The sequence below is a fragment of the Physeter macrocephalus genome, chromosome 8 (genome assembly GCF_002837175.3).
Source record: "Physeter macrocephalus isolate SW-GA chromosome 8, ASM283717v5, whole genome shotgun sequence".
NCBI classification, from domain to species: domain Eukaryota; kingdom Metazoa; phylum Chordata; class Mammalia; order Artiodactyla; family Physeteridae; genus Physeter; species Physeter macrocephalus.
The window spans coordinates 74,993,965-75,016,254 of record NC_041221.1 but is presented as its reverse complement, the minus strand read 5'-3'; the positions used below and the strand labels follow the sequence as shown (position 1 = coordinate 75,016,254).

The window sequence follows — 22,290 nt, the reverse complement described above, 5'->3', positions numbered from 1 at the left end:
CCAGATTGTCTAGGGCCTGGAAGGCTTCAAGGATTCGGGATGCTCCCTCCCCTCAACCACAAAAAGGCAATACAAAGGGGGCCTCCAGGGAGCAGGTACATACCACCCAGCTTGTGGGAGTGGCAGGAAAATGGAAACCAGGAGGTGGAAAGGGTCATCCACTTTGGAGGGCCTCCAGAGCTCAGCCCAGTGTGGAGAAGCATCTGGGCTTTTGTGTGCTTGCCCAACAAAAACAAACCCACTCTTCGAGAGTTCCTCAGCCCGTGACAGGAGAGAAAAGTGAACACAGAAAAGCCTCCACAGTCTCCTTAACATCTGTTTGCCTTTGATGTTAATTAGCATGGTATCCTTAGGATATCAAGAGGTAGGTCAATCAGGACCAAAAACAAAATCAGTGTGGACCTCCTCTTTCCAGTAACTACATGGTTGTTCTAGCTAAAATTTTAAAAATAAACAGGCTATGTTTTCCTAGTGGTTTGCAATCCATCACACACATAAAACATCATCTCGAATCCTTAATAGGAATAAATGCACATTGTGGAGTTCTGAAAAAAAAAACCAGTTCACAATTTTGAATTGTCCTTTCTCTGTGTGTGTGTACATGCGTGCACACACACAAACACATGATCAATAGAAAGTAACATGCCAAGAAAAATCTACCATACAATACCTTAAAAAAAAATGTTCAGGAAGAGGATCTGAAAAGCAAAAAACAATAACAAACGTCTGACATGACAGACAGAGGAAACTTAGATGAAATTCCATTTCCTAAAAACAGAAGAACAGCTTGCTTTAGTCATGTTCCCGGTTTCTAAAGAGACTGTTAATTATCCACGGACAAAATCTGAACCAACCTGTTGGTGATACATTTTTGTAATGCTAGAAATAAATTGTATAAACAGATCAAAGTTTTTCACAGATCACAAGGATATCTAATCTGTATCTATTCAAAATAACGATCATATTACTACTTTATTTGGTTAGGTGAACCAGGACTACAACTTATGAAAGTGTTTGCAACCCTTTTCAATGCAATACAACTCCAAACAGGAGAGTTTTATAATTCCACTATGCCTCCCTTTCAAGACCATATCAAGCTTTATATTGGTCAAAGAAGATAAATAGCAGTCAGGTCAGAAATAAGACATGGCCATTAAAGAGACAGCTCAGAAGTCTTAGCACTAAGAATAATATTCAGCAATAAAAAGGGTCTCTCACTTGCTAATCACAAAGAGATCAGAAAGATACGGTGAAGAATATTATGGGAGGAGGAGGGAGGGGATGATACAGGACACGGGTTCGTGCCCCGGTCCGGGAGGATCCCACATGCCGCGGAGCGGCTGGGCCCGTGAGCCATGGCCGCTGAGCCTGCGCGTCCGGAGCCTGTGCTCCACAACGGGAGAGGCCACAACAGTGAGAGGCCCGCGTACCGCAAAAAAAAAAAAGCTAGACAAAGCTCAAAGGAGATTTCGATAAAGCTACCAAGAAGACCAACAGAAGGAATGAGCTCCCCATCATGTGCTGAGGAACAAGCAGAGCATAAATGATAAGGCACAGGTGACAATTTTTGACTAAGATTGAGGACTTTGTAATCACTGTGGCCACTCAAAATCTACTTTTCTCAAAAGGCCACTAATTTTATTAATGGCAAAGATAAATTCCAATGTACAGATTTCCAGTGTGTCGCCATCATTTCCCCATCTGGATTTAACTGTATACTTTGTTTTAGGCAATTGAAAACCATAAATTTTTGTAAATGAATGTTGGCATCAATATCAGAATCATTCTGCTTCTATGCAGAAAAAACAGAGATGTGTTATAACCTTCCTGTCAATTCACTATATTCCAAATTAAAAAAAAAAAACAAAAACACTCAGCTACTTCACTGAAACTTCTGGAAACAATAAGAGGCTTAATAGGCAAAATTATCTTCCCAAATTAATCTGTAGATTTAATATACTCTAATTAAAACTGAAACTAAATTTGGCAAATGAAACTCAACAAGCTTACTGTAAAAGTTCATCTGGAAGAATAAATACACAAGACTAGAAACAAAAGTTTTGAGAGAGAGAATAATGTTTGAGCTGTGGGGGGGAGGGATCAGACCATCAGAATTCCATGGCAGAATTTCCTGCCTTGGAAATTATGTAATAATAAAGGTGGCATTTCCAATCAGTGGGGAAAGAATGAACTACTCAGTAAATCATTCTGGAACAGTAGCTATCCAACAGGAGCAAAAACATTCTTCACACCAAATACTTAAATTCCCAATTAATTCAATATTGAACATAATCCATAAGTGCATAAAATTAGAAAACTGTCTGAAATTTTTCATTTTTGAACAAAATGACAGCAATTAAACATACCTAAATTTCATCTATACTGACACCACCCTAGTTTATCAACCTTTTTTAATTTTTCCTATTTCCTTCCAGTCTTTGTTCAATGCACAGCTAATTATTACATAGTTATACTCATGGCATAAATACACATATGGTTGTACTTTTCGCCTATCAAAAGCATTTTCCATGTTGTTACAATTTTTGGCACCATTTTTAATAGCATTCCATCAAGTGTTTGATGTTCCATAATTTACTTAATCATTCCTCTATTGTTGTACATTAAGGGTATTTCTAGCTTGCTAATATTATAAAAACTACTACAATAAATACTTTCATGTGTATTGTTTTTATGCTTTAAATTACTTTTTTAGAGTAGAATTCCACAAATGAGGCCAAGAATGGGCACAATTGTCATGACTGCTTTCCAAAAATGTATCAACTTTCATTACCACCTGTGCTGGTCAAGAGTATCATTTTCATTCCAACTTTGCCAAAACTTTCTTTTTTATTATTTCCTAAGTTGACAGATAATAAACAGTTCCTCATTGATTTAATTCATATTTCTTCCACTGCCACTGAAATTTATTGCCCATTTTTATCAAAGTCTATTACTAAATGGTGCCAGCAATGTTAGTGGCCTGATTAAATTTTGATTTAAAGAATTCTAGTCTTCCCTCTTCTATTTACATCTAAGTTCACCTTTGCCATAGGCAGGTCAAAATTTTCACTTTCCCAAATGAACCCATTGAGCGCAACATCAAAATCATCCCCTTTCTCCTATTACTTTCTTGTGCCCAATCAAAAGCATCCAAACACTCCTATAAAACCACTAAAGGTCAGGTAACATGGAAAACAGGAATAACAAATGTAAGGTAGAAAACTCAACTAAGTATAATCACACTAAATATCTCTCAATCTAAGCACAAACAAAAAAAATTAGGCAAATTAAACCAACATTTTTTACCATCAAGTATCGCCCTAGAGAAATTCTTCTTGTAAAACTCATCAATAATTCTCAAAGATCAAACCTTCTGCTGAAATGCTGTTATCATGTATGGATTTCACCAAAGAAACCAAAGAGGTATTAAATGTATTTGCCACCATAAACTATTTCATCCAACTCTCCCAGCTCCTCTTCCAATGGCATTTAAAATGGAAATGGACAGTGACCTTGATGTGCATATTCTAAATATTTTTTCATTTATCTACAATGGTCTCTGATTCAAGTTCTCTAATACCCTGAATAACTTGGTGGCTGTATTATCTTGATCACTGAGTATTCTTGTACTAATGTTCTCCTTCCCTCTCTCCCTTTCTTCTCTCTCACTCTCTATAGACAATGTATCTGTGTATACTTTGTTAATAACAGCGTCATTTGCTGGACAACAACCTTAACTATGTAGTTTCTAAAATACCTGGCATGACAGGCAGTAAACAAATACTATAGTTTCAAATGATGACAATGAGAACAAAGTGTGCATCCTTTAATAGTGAGGTTTCTTAATCTGTGGCCACAGAAATAGTCCATATGGGTCTCAGTTGGTCTGCGAACCTCTAAAAATTATGAGCAAAACTGTTTATGTGCATGTGTGTCCAGTTTTCTAAGGAAAGGTTTACGATTTTCATCACATTCTCAAAGGCATCCAAAGATTCAAAAAATGTTATGAACCCTAGTCTTCGTGGTAACAAACAAAAGTGGGAACTTAATGAATGCTTTTTATTGATAATTGTCACCTTTTCATATGACAGGAAGACTGTTCTGTTTTCTAAGGTATTCTAGTATTCTACACAGCCTTTATATGGGATGATTTTTGATAGAAGTACAATGAAGGTAAATGCTAACTGACATTAAATATTACAATGAATGTTTCCTAATACATGCCATTAAAACCATTTTCATAATATAAATATAGCACGCTAAGTGAACTATCAAATTCGATTTTTTGTTTTTAATATTGGAATCTTGACCTCTTTATAGTAACCAAAAAAAAAAAAAGTTAGTAATTCTACCTAGAGACTTCTCTGCAGAGCACAGTGTGTTGAATGTTGTAAGATCCTTAAAAAATAAATTTTAAAAAGATGCATTGTCCCATGTCATAGGTAAGTGAATAAAAGTACAGGTACTAGTTAGTACCAGCACTAAGAGGATCCCAGAGCCAGATGAACAGTATTGGGCTTCTAGCTTTCTGCCCCACCCTCTAAGTTATACTACCTTTACATTCCTCAAGCAAAATTCCAAAGAAAGGGCTGTGGGCACAAAATTTTTTAATTTCTAATTACTGTATTCAACTCAAGTATTTCTTTAAAACAAAGTTTGAAAATGCAAAAATTATTTCCTATATGTTGTGTACACATATATAAATGCATTATCTATAGACATACATATATTATTTTATACGAACAGTATATAAAGTGATTTCTCATGTATTTTCTCATCTTATTCCCACAATAATGTCTGGGAAGTATTATGATGATTTTTATTTTATAAATGAGAACACTGATACTACTCTCAGGTCCAGTGTGTGGCAAAGCCACAAATCAAACCTAGATCTTCCTGTTTCAGGCCCAGCACACTTTTCTCCCCAACATGTCACGGTACAAACAGTAAGTGCTCAGGTATTAATTGATTTATCTACACCTTTACACTTAACTCAACATTTATTTTATGTACTGAATACAAGGATTCTCATCCTGAAACCCATGGGTAGATGTGGGGTGGAGAGGGAATGGGAGGTAGGAGAAATGTTGCTTAATCCACATGAACATACATGCACAGTTTTAAGCATTCATCTGGGGAGAGTGTCTGTCTTTTAACCAGAGATTCCTAGGAGGGTACAAGGAGCATATCATTCAAAAAGGTTAAGAACCGCTGATTTAAAGCATCTTTCGTACAGTGTAAAATATAAAGATCATTAAAATTTATTATCCAAACCAAATCTAAGTCAACAAAATTCAGCTGAATATAAATTGGTTAGATCCAGGGGAAAATATCACAATGTCATTTTTTTTAAGGAAGGTAAACCAAAATGAGCTAAAAGACTTATATAAAATGTTTCTTCAGAAATAGCCTTTGGGATAGGAATGGCTTTTTTTTCCCAGACAGGATGAAATAGAGCAGAACAGGCCAACATTCCTGCTGATAACAAAAAAATAAAGACTGAAAAATTAAAAGTAATATTCTTAAAAGCATCAGAAAACTATGGAAATGAGAATAAAATATAATAAAAACTCTGGAAAGGGTAGAACCACTCTGAGAGGTTACAGAAGCTAGAAGACAATGGAATGGTATCTTTAAAACAATGAAAGAAAGTAAGTGATGACCTAAAATTCCCCACCTAACAAAAATATTCTTAAAAATGAAGTTGAAATTAAATGTTTAAGACACATACGGAGGTAACTCACTGCCAGCAGGCCAGCACTAAAATAATTACTAAAAGAACTTATTCAAGCAAAAGTAAAATGATCTCAAACAGAAACATGAAAATACAAAAGGCAGTGAGGGGACTTCCCTGATGGCACAGTGGTTAAGAATCCGCCTACCAATGCAGGGGACACAGGTTCGAGCCCTGGTCTGGGAAGATTCCACATGCTGTGGAGCAACGAAGCCCATGGGCCACAACTACTGAGCCTGCGCTCTGGAGCCCGCGAGCCACAACTACTGAGCCCGTGTGCAACAACTACTGAAGCCCACACACCTAGAGCCTGTGCTCCACAACAAGAGAAGCCACTGCAATGAGAAGCCCATGCACTGCAACGAAAAGTAGCCCCCGCTTGCCACAACTAGAGAAAGCCCGCGCACAGCAACGAAAACCCAATGCAGCCAAAAATAAATAAAATTTAAAAAAAATAAAATTAAATAAATAAAAACACTATGAACTATAAATTTTTTTAAAAAAGAGGCAGTGAGGCACAATGGAGTAAATATAATTAATACCTAATGTACAAAATAATAATTGAAATGTCATGGAGTTTAAAGTATTTGTACAACTACAATGTCTGACTACAGTAACATACAAGGGAAGTGGAATTAGAGTATCTAACAGTTCTGGAAAAATGTTAAAAGTAATAACTTACTATATTTATAATATGTCAAATCTACATGTATGTTGAGAGTAACCACTAACAGAATAGTAAAAGAATGTATAGCTAACAAGTCATAGAGTAAAAAATGAAATAGAAAATAAATAATCAAAAACATAAGACAGGAGAAAATAAGAACGTAAAACGTGTCAAATAGAGAGTTATATGATAGATATAAATCCAACTATATCAGCAATTATATTAAATATAAACAGACTAACTGATCCAAATACAATACTGAGACAGTTAGGTATGGATTTTTAATTCAAGAACAGTTACAATACATATATGTTGCTTACAAGAGACACACTAAAAATAACACAGAAAGTTTAAGTAAAAAGATACACTATGCAACACTAACCAAAAGAAAGCTAGTATAGCCAAAGCAATATCAAAGTAGTTTTTAAACCAAGACATATTACTAGAGAAAGCGGAATTTTTCATCATGAAGTGTAAGTTAAACAAGATGATACAGTATTAAATCTGTATGCACCTAATACAGACATAGCTTCAAAATATATAAAAGAAAAATTGACAAATCCATAACCACAGTGGGAAATTTTAACATGGCTCTCTCAATAGCTGATAGAACAAGCAGACAAAATTGACAAGGATATAAAACATCTGAATTACACAATTACCAAGATTACTAATCAAAAGGAAAAATTACCATAATGTACACAGTAATATTTATTTAAAAGGCATCCATTATCCAAACCTCTGCATTAAACTCAGTTAAACATAGACACAAGCATAAAAAATTCTTGACGACTTTCACATTTGGTACAAATGATTCACCACTATAGAAATGAAATAGCCTTTGTTTCTGTAACACAGCTAAACTGAGTGAAAAACAATTCATGACGAAGGTCAGTAAATAACTCTAGATTCCTCACAAGACCAGAAGCAGGCTTTAAAAAGTTGCTTAGCTTACTTCCTTGTAAAATCACTAACTTACTCACAGATTCCATAAAAACATAGAACTCCTAGAAACTGAAAACAAAAACTGACACTTCAAGTAGGTCATACTAGGAAATATACTGAGTTGGATATAAGAATACTTAAACTATAATCTCTACCCTTCCATTATCCCAATATTTCTTGAGGAATAAATGTCCTGCATTTGGTTCCAAAATAATCAACTGAAAAAATTAAGAATGAAGCAAAACGCTGTTTAATAGTTGGATATCAGTGGGGATTTTAGTCAATAATCAACTAAGTGTGAGTTATCACTGAGACAGCCACCCAAAAATGCTAATTCTGCTCAACCCTACATTGAAGAAAATCTAGTAAGTTCATTAAGAATGGTTATGGTCCACTCTTCTCTATACCTCTCAGACATACCTGGGCCACGGAATACTTTATTAGAAATATAGACAAAACTGACAACATGTTCAGAGGAAAGTGACAAGGATGCTGCAGGGACACAGAAACCATGCTGTCATATGAGGAACAATTGAAGGAACTGGGACTGTTTTGCCAAAGGAGAAAAGACTCATGATTAAACGGTCACTGTCACAAATATCTGAGGGTCTGCCATGCAGACAAGGGATTGCACATGTTCTGCAGGCCCCCAGGGGAAAGCATAAAACAATGGAGGGAAGGACAGGGCACAACACAGAGTTCAGTTCCACAGTGAGAGCCTTCTAAGGATCAGAGATGTCCAAAGATGACTTGGATTACTTCAGCTTAGGAGGAATAAGCACTACCAGGATATGGTGGCTTTGATTTTTGTTTTTGTTTTGCTTATTTGTTTATTCTAAGAGAATGGGGCTAACTATCTAGACTTGAAAGTCTAGAATTTGTCACACCATGTATATAATTCTACATTAACAGCTTCAATATAAAAAAAAATGGGAGGTCTAGATAAGTGGTGTTTGGGATTTGTTTAATTTCTCCCTTATTTTTTTGCTTTGGTTTATTTCCTAGCTCCTTGGATTGATGATTAGTTTATTTTCACTCTCTGCATTGGTGGTCTTCAAACTGAAATCAGGGAACCACAGGTTCTAATGGAGGAATGTTGGGACTTTACAAACTTTCCTTTTAAATTTCATTTTGGAAAATATGTTTTTAATTATATTTACATCTAAAAAGATTGCATTCACTTAAATGTATTATCTACCAAAATTTAATACACTGGAGAAGACCTGAACTGCTAGGCTAAGTCATTGCTCTCATTGAATTAATAAATGTAATAAATTTGAAAAATATAGTTATGATAAAGTTTGTATCAAGTTTATACATCATTCTCCATAATACTTTGTGTGGGGGAAAAAAAATTTCTCCTTCAAAAAAAAAAAGTTTCAGCACCTCTATTTAGGGTCTCTAAGGCCCCTCTGACTCTAGGACACCCTCTGCTATATAGTCTATATTGGAAAATAAAGTCCTATTAGCTCATATGATATTTCATAGCTCAAGCTTTACATTCACAACACGGTAAACACTACGTTTCCCCAATTTCATATTCAGGTTGAACCCATGCAGACAGTAATCTCACATGGTTATTTCTAACATTTGAAGTCTACAGATTTATGTCAAACCAAGTGGTGTCTGAAGGTCAGTGTAGGTCACCTGACAGGACTGAACACACCATACCAAAACCAAGACTACCAGTAATACAAGGAACCTTAAGTCTCCATAAATTGATCTCTCCTAAACAAAAAACTGTGACATGCCACCTGTATTCTTATTTCAGGGTAGACCACAGAGCTCCTGCATTCCACAGGAAATCCCTCTCATTTGGGCACAAAGGAAAGGAGCCCTTTGCCCCTCTCATCTGGTCAGCTGTGCCAGAGCACCCCTTCTAACCTCTATCCCCAATGCACACAGGCACACACTCACGCACACACGCAGAGAGAGACACACACACAGGCCATTCTTAAATAAGAGCGTGGAAGATTCTTCAGAGTAATGACCCATGCAAGATAAAAGAATCAGAGAATCCTCACTAAAAGAAGCATAGGTTCAGAAATTTATAAAATATACAGCTGAAAGAAACGCATCTGGATCAAAACCCTGACTTCACCAGTGAGGAAACTGAAGGCCCACAGCAATAGGTGACCTGTTCTGGGTCCCATCACACAGCAGACCTCAGGCCAGAGCCCATGTCTTCACCCTCCATCCAATCCTCTTCCCACTGCTCCAAGCTACAACCTCTGACCCCCAACTGAATCCTACTCCTCCCCGAAGGACTGGGAAGAATCTTTATGGAAACAAGTTAGGATCAGAAGCAAACTCTCCCGATGTCCCCTACCCCCACTACATCCATATCCCTCCATCCTCCTGTCTCTTCGCTTCCTAGACCCCCATCACCTTTGTTCAACCAAAGAGCGCTCTCAGGGCCTGCTGCTCTTCTCCTGACTCTTTTCCTTCTCAAATTGGAACAAATGCAGGTAAAAGCCAGCTCAGTCAGAGAATGGGAAGCATGAAGCCACAGAAACCAGAGAAGCAGGACAATGAAGAAAGAGCATCCGGAGACCAAGATCAGCCTCAGCTCCCACAGAGTGGATGGGAAGCGAGGAAAGAAAAAGACTCAAAAGATGAGGGCTCAGTGGGGAGGGAAAGGAAGAAACAGCAGCAGCGGCAGGCTGAGGAGGGATGACAACGGAAGAGGACAAATGGCTAGAAAAACAAAGCAACGTGGAATTTAATTGAAAAGGTCAAGAAAGATAGAAAATAGATAAATGAAAATGGGCAGAAGAAAGACAAATATCCACCCTACCAGGAACTACAATCTGGAAACACCTTTGTAAAAAGAAGGGAGGTGGAGGGAAGGACCTAAATTTTGGCGCCTGCAAAGAACATTGATCAAAATCAAGAACTAAGGGCAAAAGAAACACTACAGAATGTGTATTTTTGTGACACATCATCAAAGGGGGAGGGTGTGTTTTCAAACTACTCACATCCAACTACTTGTCACTACCCCCACTCTAGTAATTCCATCTTTCCTATGTCATGTACAACAATGTAGGGAGAAGGGAGGACACACTTAGAGATTGCTTTCCCATTCTCCCTTAGAATCGACAATGGCTTTAGAATGCAAGAGCCCATTTTTCTGGCCTTGCCCTTTTTTGCCCCTTACTTAGGATTCTCTCTGAATCTTCAGGTCAACTGTTCAGGGTTCTTAGCCAGTGAAAAACCGTACCTACATCCAGAACTGCCATGTTGGCTTCATCAGAGGTACCATTCAGCCAAAAGTCAATTGGAGTCTCCTCCCTCTTCCTTACTCGGCACCAAGTGCAGCAGGACCAGCACAACATTTGGAGCAACACACACAGAGAACCAATCCGAAAAGGCTGAGCATGCAATTAATCTTGTTCAGAATAATACCTTCCACCTCCCTCGTGCTTCACTGTTCACAAGGCGTTTGTGCATGCTACCCCACTTGAACCTCACAACCCCCAGAGACACGGACAGATGAGAGACTGGCCCATGACCCACCAGGTAGCCGGAACCAGCCCCTGTGTCTCCCCATACATTCAGGCCTTCATTCCAGATAGGTACTGAGTGTCGACTAAGTGCTGTGGCTAAAACAAATCACCTACCCCAGGGGTCCCCCGCACAGCAGGAGGTGAGTGGCGGGCAACCGAGCGAAGCTTCTTCCGTATTTACAGCCGCTCCCCATCGCTGGCATTACCACCTGAGCTCCGCCTCCTGTCAGATCAGTGGTGGCCTTAGATTCTCATAGGATCGCAAACCCTACCGTGAACTGCACGTGCGAGGGATCTAGGCTGCGTGCTCCTTATGACAATCTAATGCCTGATGATCTGAGGCGGTGATGCTGGCACTGGGGAGCGGCTGCAAATACAAATTATCATTAACAGAGAGGTTTGACTGCACAGAGACCATAATAAATCAATTGCTTGCAGGCTCTTATCAAAACCCCATCAGTGAGTGGCAAGTGAAAACAAGCTCAGGGCTCTCACTGATTCTCCATTATGGTGAGTTGTATAATTATTTCATTACATATTGCAATGTAATAATAATAGAAATAAAGTGCACAATAAATGCAATGCACTTGACTCATCCTGAAACCATCCCCCCACCCCTGTCCGTGGAAAAACTGTCTTCCATGAGACCAGCCCCTGGTGCCAAAAGAGTTGGGGATCGCTGACCTACCCTATCATTCTAGTGGGGAGACAGACACAATGAACAAATAAGTAAGCCCCTGATATGTGAGCGATTAGGAAGACCCAATAAAAATAAGGCGGGGTAAAGAGAGAGATGTTTTAGATAGGACAGTAGTAGGATATTCTAATAGAGACCTGAACAGAGTAAGAGAGTGAGCCTTGCGGATGTGAAAGAGCATTTCAGGTTGAGGGACCAGCAGGAGCAAAGGCCCTGAAGTGACATGTGCCTGGAGTGTTTCGAAAACACCAAGGAAACCTGCTGGTTGAAGCAGAAGAGGAGGGAAATGGGAGGCAAGGTCAGGGGTAAGTAAAGGCCACTGTGAGGACCTGGGTGTTAACTCTGCAGTGGGAAGCTATTGCACAGTTCGGGGTAGAAAGGTGACAAGATCAGAACTTCATTTTAAAAGGATCACTCTGGCTGCTTTGTTGGGAATAGACCACGATGGGACAAGGGGGGCTGAAACCAGAGAGGCCCACTGCAGGAACCCGGGCAAGAAACGACTGACATTTTCTCCCCTCTCGTGGAGGTTCTTCCAAGAGCAGGAAAATACACCAGTTTCCCAGGAGACAACACCCTTATTCAGCTCTGCTTACCACTGACTGCAGCAGCCCCAAAAGCCCTGTGCCACTGAGAAGATGGGGCCACAGGGCAGAAATGGACACTTTCCATTGTGTGAAAGTAGGCAGTTATTCCAGGGCCCTTGTGAAAGTGCTGGCCTGAAACCCCAGTCCTTCCTTCCATTTCTTACAGACAGATGATGGACAGATGGGAGGAAGAGAGAAAGAACTCCCATTTACCCCTCTGCTGGCATTTATCAATCAGCAATTTACAAATTCAGATGACCAAATAGTACTTACGGTCAAATGGCTTTTCAATCTGAACATGAAACAGCTTTGATCACTCGCTAACTCTAACCCAAACTTCTGTGGTATATAAACTTCTGGTTTTTCATAGGGCCAACTATAAACATTCAATGGACAAATATAACCTAATATGCTTTACAAACCTTACTGTGACAGAGCCTAGTTTCAGATACTTCACCATCGTTCAAGCCCCCACCATAAAGATGTTATTGAAGTCATCTCAGGAAAAAGAGTCAGACGTTGTTTTAACTCACGGTGAATATGAAATTTCTCACTCCTGGACATGGAAATTCAATGTGAAAACAGTAGTATTTACCGATTTATTCACTGAGGTTGCTTAGGAACCCATAAGGATAAAAATGGCCATCACAGGATCCCTTTGTGTTTTAATTTATAGTACCGGGCATTTGAACGTACCAGGCACCATGCTAAGTGAATTATCTCATGAAATCCTTACAACCACCCTTTGAGGTAGAAACCATCACCCCCATTTCACAGATGAGGCAACCAAGGCTTTCAGAGGTAAAGTACTCTGACCACAGTGATCTGGAGCAGATTCAGGTGCAGAATCTGGAGGTTCAAGCCCGTCTCTGCTAGGTAGACTCTGCTTCCCACCTAACTGCTGGCACATCCTGCCACTGTGCTCAGCACTGCATCACCTGGAAGCAGTGCCTGGCCCATTGCATTGACTGACAGTCACCCCAAACATAACTCAATGGGGTCTTAACAAGCTACATATGAATGTACTTTGAGTACTTAGAAGAAAAGACTCGTGTTCTAGGAACATGAATATTGTGACCACTTTTGAATTATTTTATTCTCCTTTCTCCCTTCATACAACAAATACCTGATGTGTGCCAAACACAGATGGTAGGAAGAAGACAAGACCTGACCCTTACCTTCACAGAGTTCGTGGTCTGGTAGGCAGAGAAAAGCTTAAACACCCAAGTTAGGACCAGGGGTCCCTGCAGAGATGGGAGCAGGAGTATCCAAGTCCGCCTTGCAACACTGGAAAAGACTTCCCAGAGGACGAAAGGGACTTTGTCAATGGAAGGGAATTCCAAGTAAAGACTGGGTATAGAACAGTTCCTGGGGGTTTACTGCGGCCGGAGGTGGAGAGCAGGGCCAGAGGGGAAGCTGGACATGAAGGCAGAGGCCAGCTCACAGAGGGCTTGGAGGACAGGGATTCACCCGAGGGATTCTGAGCAGGGGAGGGACACATCAGATCTGCATTTGATCTAGGGGACAGAGGTGGTCACACCAGAAAGGACACTGTGGAGGCTGGCCTTTCTTGGAGTACAGTCTCTTTCACAGTACCCTATGGCTCCATAATTTCTAAAGAGTACTTAAGATAACCCTAGAAGGTAGAAAAACATGGGTTTGGGTCAACACAACTGACCAGGTAGACAAGAGACGCTGGTCTGGTAATGCTTTAGAGCGAGGAAGGCAAAGGTTGGTTGTGAGGCCTCTAGGGTTAAGGCAGACCTGGGTTTCAATCTCAGCTGCCTCAGCTACCTAAACTGTGAAATGGGGATAAATACAGAACCAACCTATCTTATGGGATAGGTAGGACTAAATGAAGTCAAGTGTACTGATACTTGCCCAGCACCTAACACTTAAGTGCTTAATAAATAAATTAACTAGGTGTTAATATGACAGTACTAAAAACATTATTAGTTAGCATTCTTAGTTCACTGAAGAAACATTTGTTGAATATCTAGTGTGTGCCGAGCTCTCTCCTCCATTTGAAGGTACAGTGTCCTCATTCTGCAGATGAGGACAGTGTACCCAAAAGGCTAAATTATTTCACCAAACTTACGATGACCCTCTCCAATTCCTCTTAGAGGCAGCAACAGGATCCAAAGAAATAAATGTAGAAAGGTAAAATTAGCACTATACATCCATTTAAAAAGATTTCACATTTTATCAATGAAAACTCTCTCTACTTCAAAACAGTCTACCCTCTAAACTGCAAGGAAAAAAAAAAACAAAAAACTAAAGCCATTTTTATCCTCAAGATAATTCACTCTAACAGTCTGGCAAAGTAATATCAGTTATTCATTCTTCTGGACCTGGACACTACTACTGTCTGTTTACAGGTCAACAAACAGAGCACTCATTTTCGAGGATCTTAACCAAATATCTGGCAAATTCTGGGTCCCACGGGACCTAGATTTGCCTTTGTCACTGACCTATCCTTTTTTGTCTAGGTCTAGGCAGTATCTTACACACAGGACTCAAAAAGGTTAAATGAAAAGAAAGTCCATTTCTGTAAAGCAAAAGAATCATTTTGTACTGTTCCACTATTCCACTGTGATCTTTCATATACCATTTTTTTCTTAATCCAAAGTAAGATAGTTTCATACTCCATTCATCAAGTATTAAGCCCTTATTAGAATACATTCCACACACTGTTCTAGGAACAACAGAGACATGAGTGAACTGAGCAAACCCCTGACTGCATGGAGAAAATATCAGATAACGCTGAATGATGCCAAGTGCCTAGGGAGTTATTTTAGACTGGGCAGTCAAGGAGACCTTTGAGAGGCAGGGCATGGAAGCTGAGATTTGAATTGCAAGATTTGCAAGTTATTTTAATGAAAGAAGAGAAAGGAATAAGAATGGAGTGAAAGGGAAGGAAACAAAGAAGGATAGGTCAGTGAAGAAAGCCAATCTGTTGGAAACAATCAATGAAGGCTTTGTCCCTAGGCCCAAACACAGGTCTGAAGTGATGGGGAGCTGCTCCAGCGCCTTACACTGGGTAACAGGTAAGTAGGAAAGTAAACCTGGCCACTGTTAACAGAGACACCCTGGAAGCTCGCTGGTGTAACACAATAAAAGTTCATTTCTTGCTCACATAACAACCCCACGCAGATACTGCTGCTTGGGTGACTCTCCTCTGAGTAGCTTTCCAGGGACCCAGGTTCCTGCCACCTTGTGGCTCTGCCACCGGCAACACTTGGCTTCCAAGTGACCCTGCTCTAATCCAGCCTGAAGGAGGAAAAAATATGGACCGCCACAGCTGTCCAGGCTTGAGCTTGGCTCCTATCTCCTGTCCCATTCCACCGGTAAGGCCTCAGCTACTGAAAGTAACTGGAAAATATTGTATAGCTGTGTATCCAAGAGAAGGTTTGGTTACTGGCTTAATCTCTGCCACAGGCTCTGGCACAATGAGTGATTCCTAGAGAACATCTAAGAGCTAACAGTGTCACTAAGTCCCAAGCTCAGTTTAATGAAAATTGAATACCACACTTCAAAAAAAAAAAAAAAAAATCTAAGAGAGGCAAGAGTTGGGGATTGTGTTGAAAGTAAATGATGGCTCAGCAATGCCATCATACTCACATGGCTATTTTCTTTTCTTTTGAATATTTATTTATTTATTTAGGCTGCACCAGGTCTTAGCTGCGGCACGCGGGCTCTTAGTTGCAGCATGTGGGATCTTAGTTGCGGCATGCAGACTCTTAGTTGCAGCATGCGAACTCGTAGTTGCAGCATGCATGTGTGATCTAATTCTCTGATCAGGGATCGAACCCGGGCCCCCTGCATTGGGAGTGTGGATTCTTACCCAGTGGACCACCAGGGAAGTTCCTCACATGGCTATTTTCAAAAGCACATTCTGCCTGCCCCTGTCTGTGTGTCTTTGTCTCTGTCTCTCTCTCTCTGTCTCACACACACACACACACACACACACACACACACACACACACACACACGCTCTCCCTCAACAATTTTACCCCAAACATAGTGCCAAAAGTTATACTTCTGCAAGTGTCCCTTAATTTGGGAAAAAAAAGGAGCTGGGAGAGAACAGCTTCATCAATAAAGAATTGATTACATAATAAAGGAAAACTGCATTATTTTAAACGTTGTTCCAAATGATAAAGGAGATTTCTGACACCGAACATTAAATCATGCCACTTAGATATTACTCTGAAAGTACAGCATGCACAACTAATAGATGCTAAAAGTTTTCCAGAGGTACACGACTTTATAATTTACCTGTCAGAGAGGCACAACATTAATTCTCATTCCAGGACTACTCTATCCTTTAAAAACAACAGTTCAAAGAGGAGTTCGTTGGCCACGTGGTAACTGGGGGCTCCCCTGAAGTACACGACAACACAGAAACCTGTCAGCTACTCTGCTGACTGTGCCAGTGTCCTCAGTGCTTCTTCAAACCCAAATGAGCGCTCAACATTCCACAAATCCTTTCTCTGAAAAATTCTTTAATAGCCAAGCAAAAGCATGCCCCCAAGACTTATGATGATTTGTGTTTTTAAAGACATCTGGCTAACTGAAGAAATCCTTAAATGAGAGTAAGCCCTGAAGTTATCTCATTCCTAACAGGATAGACAGACTGTTTGGGTTTTTTTTTTTTTTAAGTTTGTACCTCTTAATCCCCTACCCCTCCAATGCCCCTCCCCCCGCCACTGGTAACCCCTAGTTTGTTCTCTATACCCATGGACAGACTGTTTTTTAACTGGTTATACCCTCCTTCCAAATTACACACCTCCAAAACCTTTTGACCATATAAGGAAAGCACATGTAACTCTCCCTAAGTCAGTGTAAACATGTTCCCAATAATCACAGAAATTAAAGCATTCCCACTGAAACCCAATTCGCTAAATTTTGAGCATACGGAGCACACAGTTGCTAAAAATGGACTATTCTTGTCATAGAGAACATCAAGAGTTTTCTACAGTTCTGGATGAGAGATCTGCGGTATTTTGTTTTAAAGCTTCAAGGCAAGGAAGGGGAAAAAATTAAAGAATTTCAACGGATTACTACAATAAAAACAATGCAGTTCAATCATACAAACTGTTCCAAAGACATCCAAGATGCTGGTCTTTAACTATTTGACAAAAGACTCAACACGGACTAAAAGATCAAAAGATTCTAAACTGGTGCTTAATTTTTAGGGTAACCTCAAGAATTGATTTCTCTTTTTCAAGTCTAAAGTTTTAAACCACTGAAAACATCAATCTTTAAAGAACTTCCTCTTCATAGCAGATACTTTTAACCTGTATTGATAGAAGGTTACATCCATTATAAAGTCAGCAGTCCACTGGATGTGTTTTCTGAAAAAAATACTTTCATTTCCTTTATTTTGCCTAAAAGGTACCTACTGATGCCAAGTAACACTGGAATCAGCAAGGTGAGCAAGATGTACACTGTACACCACTGTTAGGAAATACATTTAATCCTTACAATAACATTGCAAGATAGGTTTTGTAATTCCTATTTTATAAATGAAGGAAGTGAGACTCAGCACAAGGTAGAAGGTCACGGCTGGGACTTGGATTCAGGTCTATCTACTGCTTGCTACTATTTCAAGATCAAAACAATTATTATTCCATAACTGGTTTGTAGGTATTTACATGCCCCCAAAAAGACAAGCCCCTAACTCCTGAAGTTCCTCTCTGAAACTAAAAAAAATTAGCCCACACAATTTGGGTGAAACTGGCTGCTTACTGTAATGTGCTCACCTTATTGAAGAGAGGAGAGTATTTGCCTCCATAATAACAGAAAGCAGCAGCTCGCCTAACGTGTGATCAGTGACCAAGCAAACGAGAAACTGAACACATTCTGACCATGTACTGAAATAAAGGGTGAGGCTATAATGAAGAATACAAATTAAAGGATGATGATCTAAATGACTTTTAGAAACAGAAAACCTGGAGAATGAAAAATGTCCAACAGTTATTCAGACTGTTGTCCTACAGACAAGAAGACCCAGCCAACCAATCTGAATATTTCAATGGGTTTGACAGTAGATACCTAGAGTGAATACTGCAGCTCCCTGAAGCAGAATCTGCAGACAGTCCTCCTTTACCCCAGGGGATATATTCTTGAAAATACAATCAGCACTGTGCATGGTCATCCTCATTATTAGAGCATCACGTATCACCATCCCTCCACTGATCTGCCAAGCCCGGTTCTAACTGCTTTCAACATATTAACTCATGTGATCCCACAACGAGCCTTCAAGGTAGGTGTTCTAGTATAATCCCCATTTGACAAATGAGGAGAATGAGGCAGAAGTGCTTAGATAACTTACTCAAGGTCACACAGCCTATGAGGAGGCTGAGCCAGGCAGTCTCTTAATAGCTAAGTCCTCAAACAGATGCCGTTCGGCCCACTGGCAATCCTTACACGCTCCTCCCCTGAGGCCAAAACATGCCTCTAGCTGCACATAATTGTGGGTCAATCTCACCAGGTTGTGGCAATATTTATGAAGCCCTATATAATGTCCAGGGCTTTCTGCCATTTCCTAATTTTCTGCTCATCTTTCTTCTCCACTTCTTTGACTGCACCTTGAACTGCTGTAAAATTCACATTTTAACACCAAGCACCATACTCTTCTTTTGTTTCTGGAGGCAAGTTCACACACCTTTGGTCAACCATCCTGCCTCAAAACTGCTCCTTTAGGGGCTTCCCTCGTGGCGCAGTGGTTAAGAATCCTCCTGCCAATGCAGGGGACACGGGTTCGATCCCTGGTCTGGGAAGATCCCACATGCCGCGGAGCAACTAAGCCCATGTGCCACGACTACTGAAGCCCACGCGCCTAGAGCCCGTGCACCGCAACGAAGAGTAGACCCCGCTCGCCACAACTAGAGAAAGCCCATGGACAGCAAAGACAACCCAACACAGCCAAAAATAAAAACAAACAAATAAATAAAGTTATTTTAAAAAACAACAAAAAAACAAAAAATAAAATACTCCTTTAAAACACAAGAAAAATGGTGGAAAGAACAGCCATAGAAAACAAGACTTGCAGAACACACTTGCCAGAGTTGCTTGGCAGCTCACTCCCTGCCTGGTCTCATCAGGATTTCCCAGTGGGAACCTTCCCCTTGTCTACAACTCTCAGGACCCTGTGTTCAGCGTAGGGTGGGCACTAGTCTCTGTGGCTAAGAATATTCCTTAGCATTCTGAACAAGAGGGGAAAATATTAACCTTTCCACTTATCTTAACTCTACATGATAAGTACAAAGAAGGCTTTGTAGTACATTGTACACTGCACTTTTTCCAATATTTCATAATTTAAAACCGTTTGAAGTTTTTAGTAATAGATTTATATATCACATCTGACTTGAAAGAAAAATCGAATTTTCAGACTTGCAAAGCTAAGGAGCTGATCCGAGATCTGTAGAGACGCCACAAAGGGAAGCCACCAATTGTGACCCATGATTCGATAGCAACTGGCCCAACCATTTCTTTACTGCATTGAGACAAAACAAATAATTGTTTTAAGACTGAGAAGCTTTCCCAAAACCAAGCAGGGCTCTATCCTGTTCTACATGTTTACTACTGGCTTCAATGAAGGCATAAATGTCCTTATCAAATTTACAAATGGCAGGAGCAAAGCTGGGAGGGTCAGTGATTATAAATCAAGATTCAGAAAGAGCAGGGCTGGGCTTCCCTGGTGGCACAGTGGTTGAGAGTCCGCCTGCCGATGCAGGGGACACGGGTTTGTGCCCCGGTCCGGGAGGATCCCACATGCCGCTGAGCCTGCGCGTCCAGAGCCTGTGCTCCACAACTGAAGAGGCCACAGCAGTGAGAGGCCCGCGTACCGCAAAAAAAAAAAAAAAAAAGAAAGAGCAGGGCCAACACTAACAAGATGAACTTCCCGACTATCAATGAAAGTATTATACTTAGAGAAAACTCAGCAGCCTCACAGAGGACAGAAGAGGACCAGATAAACACCACTGATGTGAGAGGATCTAGAGGTTTAAGATGGCAGCAAGCTCAGGACAGTTAACAGTGTCACACAGTTGCCCAAGCAAGCTAAGACCACCTGAGACTGAATGACAGTGTCCAGAACAAGGGAGGTAAGAGCATCATTTTCCTCTGCATGAGCAGAGCCTGCCAGAGTTTTCTGTTTAATTAGAGGCACCATGTTTTAACTGGATGGTGAGAGCAACCAGGGTGATAACAGCTCTCAAACCCACATCAAGTCAAGAAAGGCTGTTGAAATTGGGGGTTTACTCTGGCAAAGAGAACACTTAGTGGGGAGGCATGAAAGCTGTTCTCAAACTTTTGAAGGATTATGTATAAGAACAGAGTTCGCATACAATGGCTCAGGGACAAAACTAAAACCAATGAAGAGAATTACCAAAGATAAATTTTAGACCACAATTTAAAATTATTTATAATAATTTAAACTGTCCAAATATGGACTCTCTTCTTTATGAGGTAAAGAAGTTTCCACCATTAGAAGTGTTTAAAGAGGGTAGAGGGCCATCTGTTCCTCCTGTCAGAAAGAATTCCTACACCTAAGATTCCATAATGAAAATGGCTCAAACTTGCACTGGACTTTTTCCCTTTGCTGATACTCAGAGAATCACAAAAGCACAGAGTAGAAGTGGTCACAAAAGATTTCATGCACTCCCCCTAATTCTGAGGAGAGAGACAAATCAAACGCAGCACAAAGATCATTTTAAAATTTTTCCTTTATATGTCTCCAAGAAAAGATTTCCCTATCTTCTTAGCATTGCCATAGTCCTAGCTTTTCAGGAAGTTCTTCCTGGTGTCTAACTTGATTTTCTCCTGCTCCAATTATACTAGTTCACATGGATTCCAAAATGGGCTCTGTAATGATCATGGCAGGAAAACATTTGACGTAAGAACATATAAATTAGTAAAGAAAAAATATTTCCAAAGAAAAAATAATAAGCAATGAACTTGTAAATGTTCCTAATCTCTAAATGCCAAATGCCATTCAGAACAGTTCTAAAATCCATTACAAGACTAGTTGACATACTTTCATTTCTGAGTGCGAACAATGACCTCCTTGTATAAGAGCTCTGCTGTTCTCTTCAGACCCAGCTTTCCATCTCTAAGCAGAAAAAACAAAACTGAAACTTAATGAGTTTAGATTAAAATCACTCAAAACTGAGGGGAAACTACAGTTGGGTAGCAGGAATACAGGACAGCCTTCAAAGGCTAGTGACATTAAGTACTTACAAATGCCTCGCTCGCTTAAAAGGTATTAAAATCCAATTAAATGAAACATGTCATTTTCTCCTCTCTTTAGGAACTAGATAAGTTGCCCAAGTACAAAGCCACCTTGAAACACTGCTTAGCATAGGATTCCGGCTGCCCTTATTCCTAACTACTTACACTGTGCTTAGTAAATACATCACATACTGCGTTGATACACTCCTGCGCCAAACTAATTTGCCTACTAGTGAACCAACCAATTTCCCATTAAGATGCTTTAGTTCCCAATTAACTGGAAGGCATACATTCTAGACTCTCTTTAACTGCTTCTCTAACAAAGATAAAACCAAAGCCAAGCTCTAGATCAACTCTTTTAAAAGAAATTATTGTTCCTACTACTATTGCTGAGTTTTAGATAATATGTCCACAAGCAAGATAACAAATTACTATCTATATAACTTGGATTTTGTTTAGAGGTTAGCTGGCCATACCTAGTAGACTGGGAATTCAGAGCCCAGATGCTCCAGAGGACTTCCTTTCCATTCTCAGACTAAACCATGGGCTCCTCCGTTCTGGGCTGGCAATGAGTCTTTTCCCCTATGCGAAGGTGCACTGGTACACATGCACACTTTCTTCCCTGGTTAAAATGTGAAGGGTTTGGGCTTTGCAATCAAGCTCATGCCAATGGGGGAAGAACTCACATTGTCCAAGTCAGTCACCTTGGTTACTAGATTAACAATTGATTCTAATTTAGTGCTTTCTTAATTAAGAAATAGGTATCCTGAAGTTGAGGCCTGGCAGAAGAAAGGGTGGGTGCTTAAGAAAGGGTTGCCAGATATCCAAAATGGTAAGCAAGTCTTTAAATTCTTCTCAGATCCTTTTTCTGCTCCTCATTACCCAGCCAAATATCGTTATTCTACTCTTTAGAGAAC

At 40.1% G+C, this 22,290-nt stretch overlaps 1 protein-coding gene across 1 annotated transcript in view; it reads right to left on the bottom strand.

Annotated features, from left to right (window-relative positions):
- Positions 1-22,290, bottom strand: part of ARHGEF28 (Rho guanine nucleotide exchange factor 28) — a 325,739-nt gene that overhangs the window by 202,203 nt on the left and 101,246 nt on the right. The window lies entirely within an intron of this gene.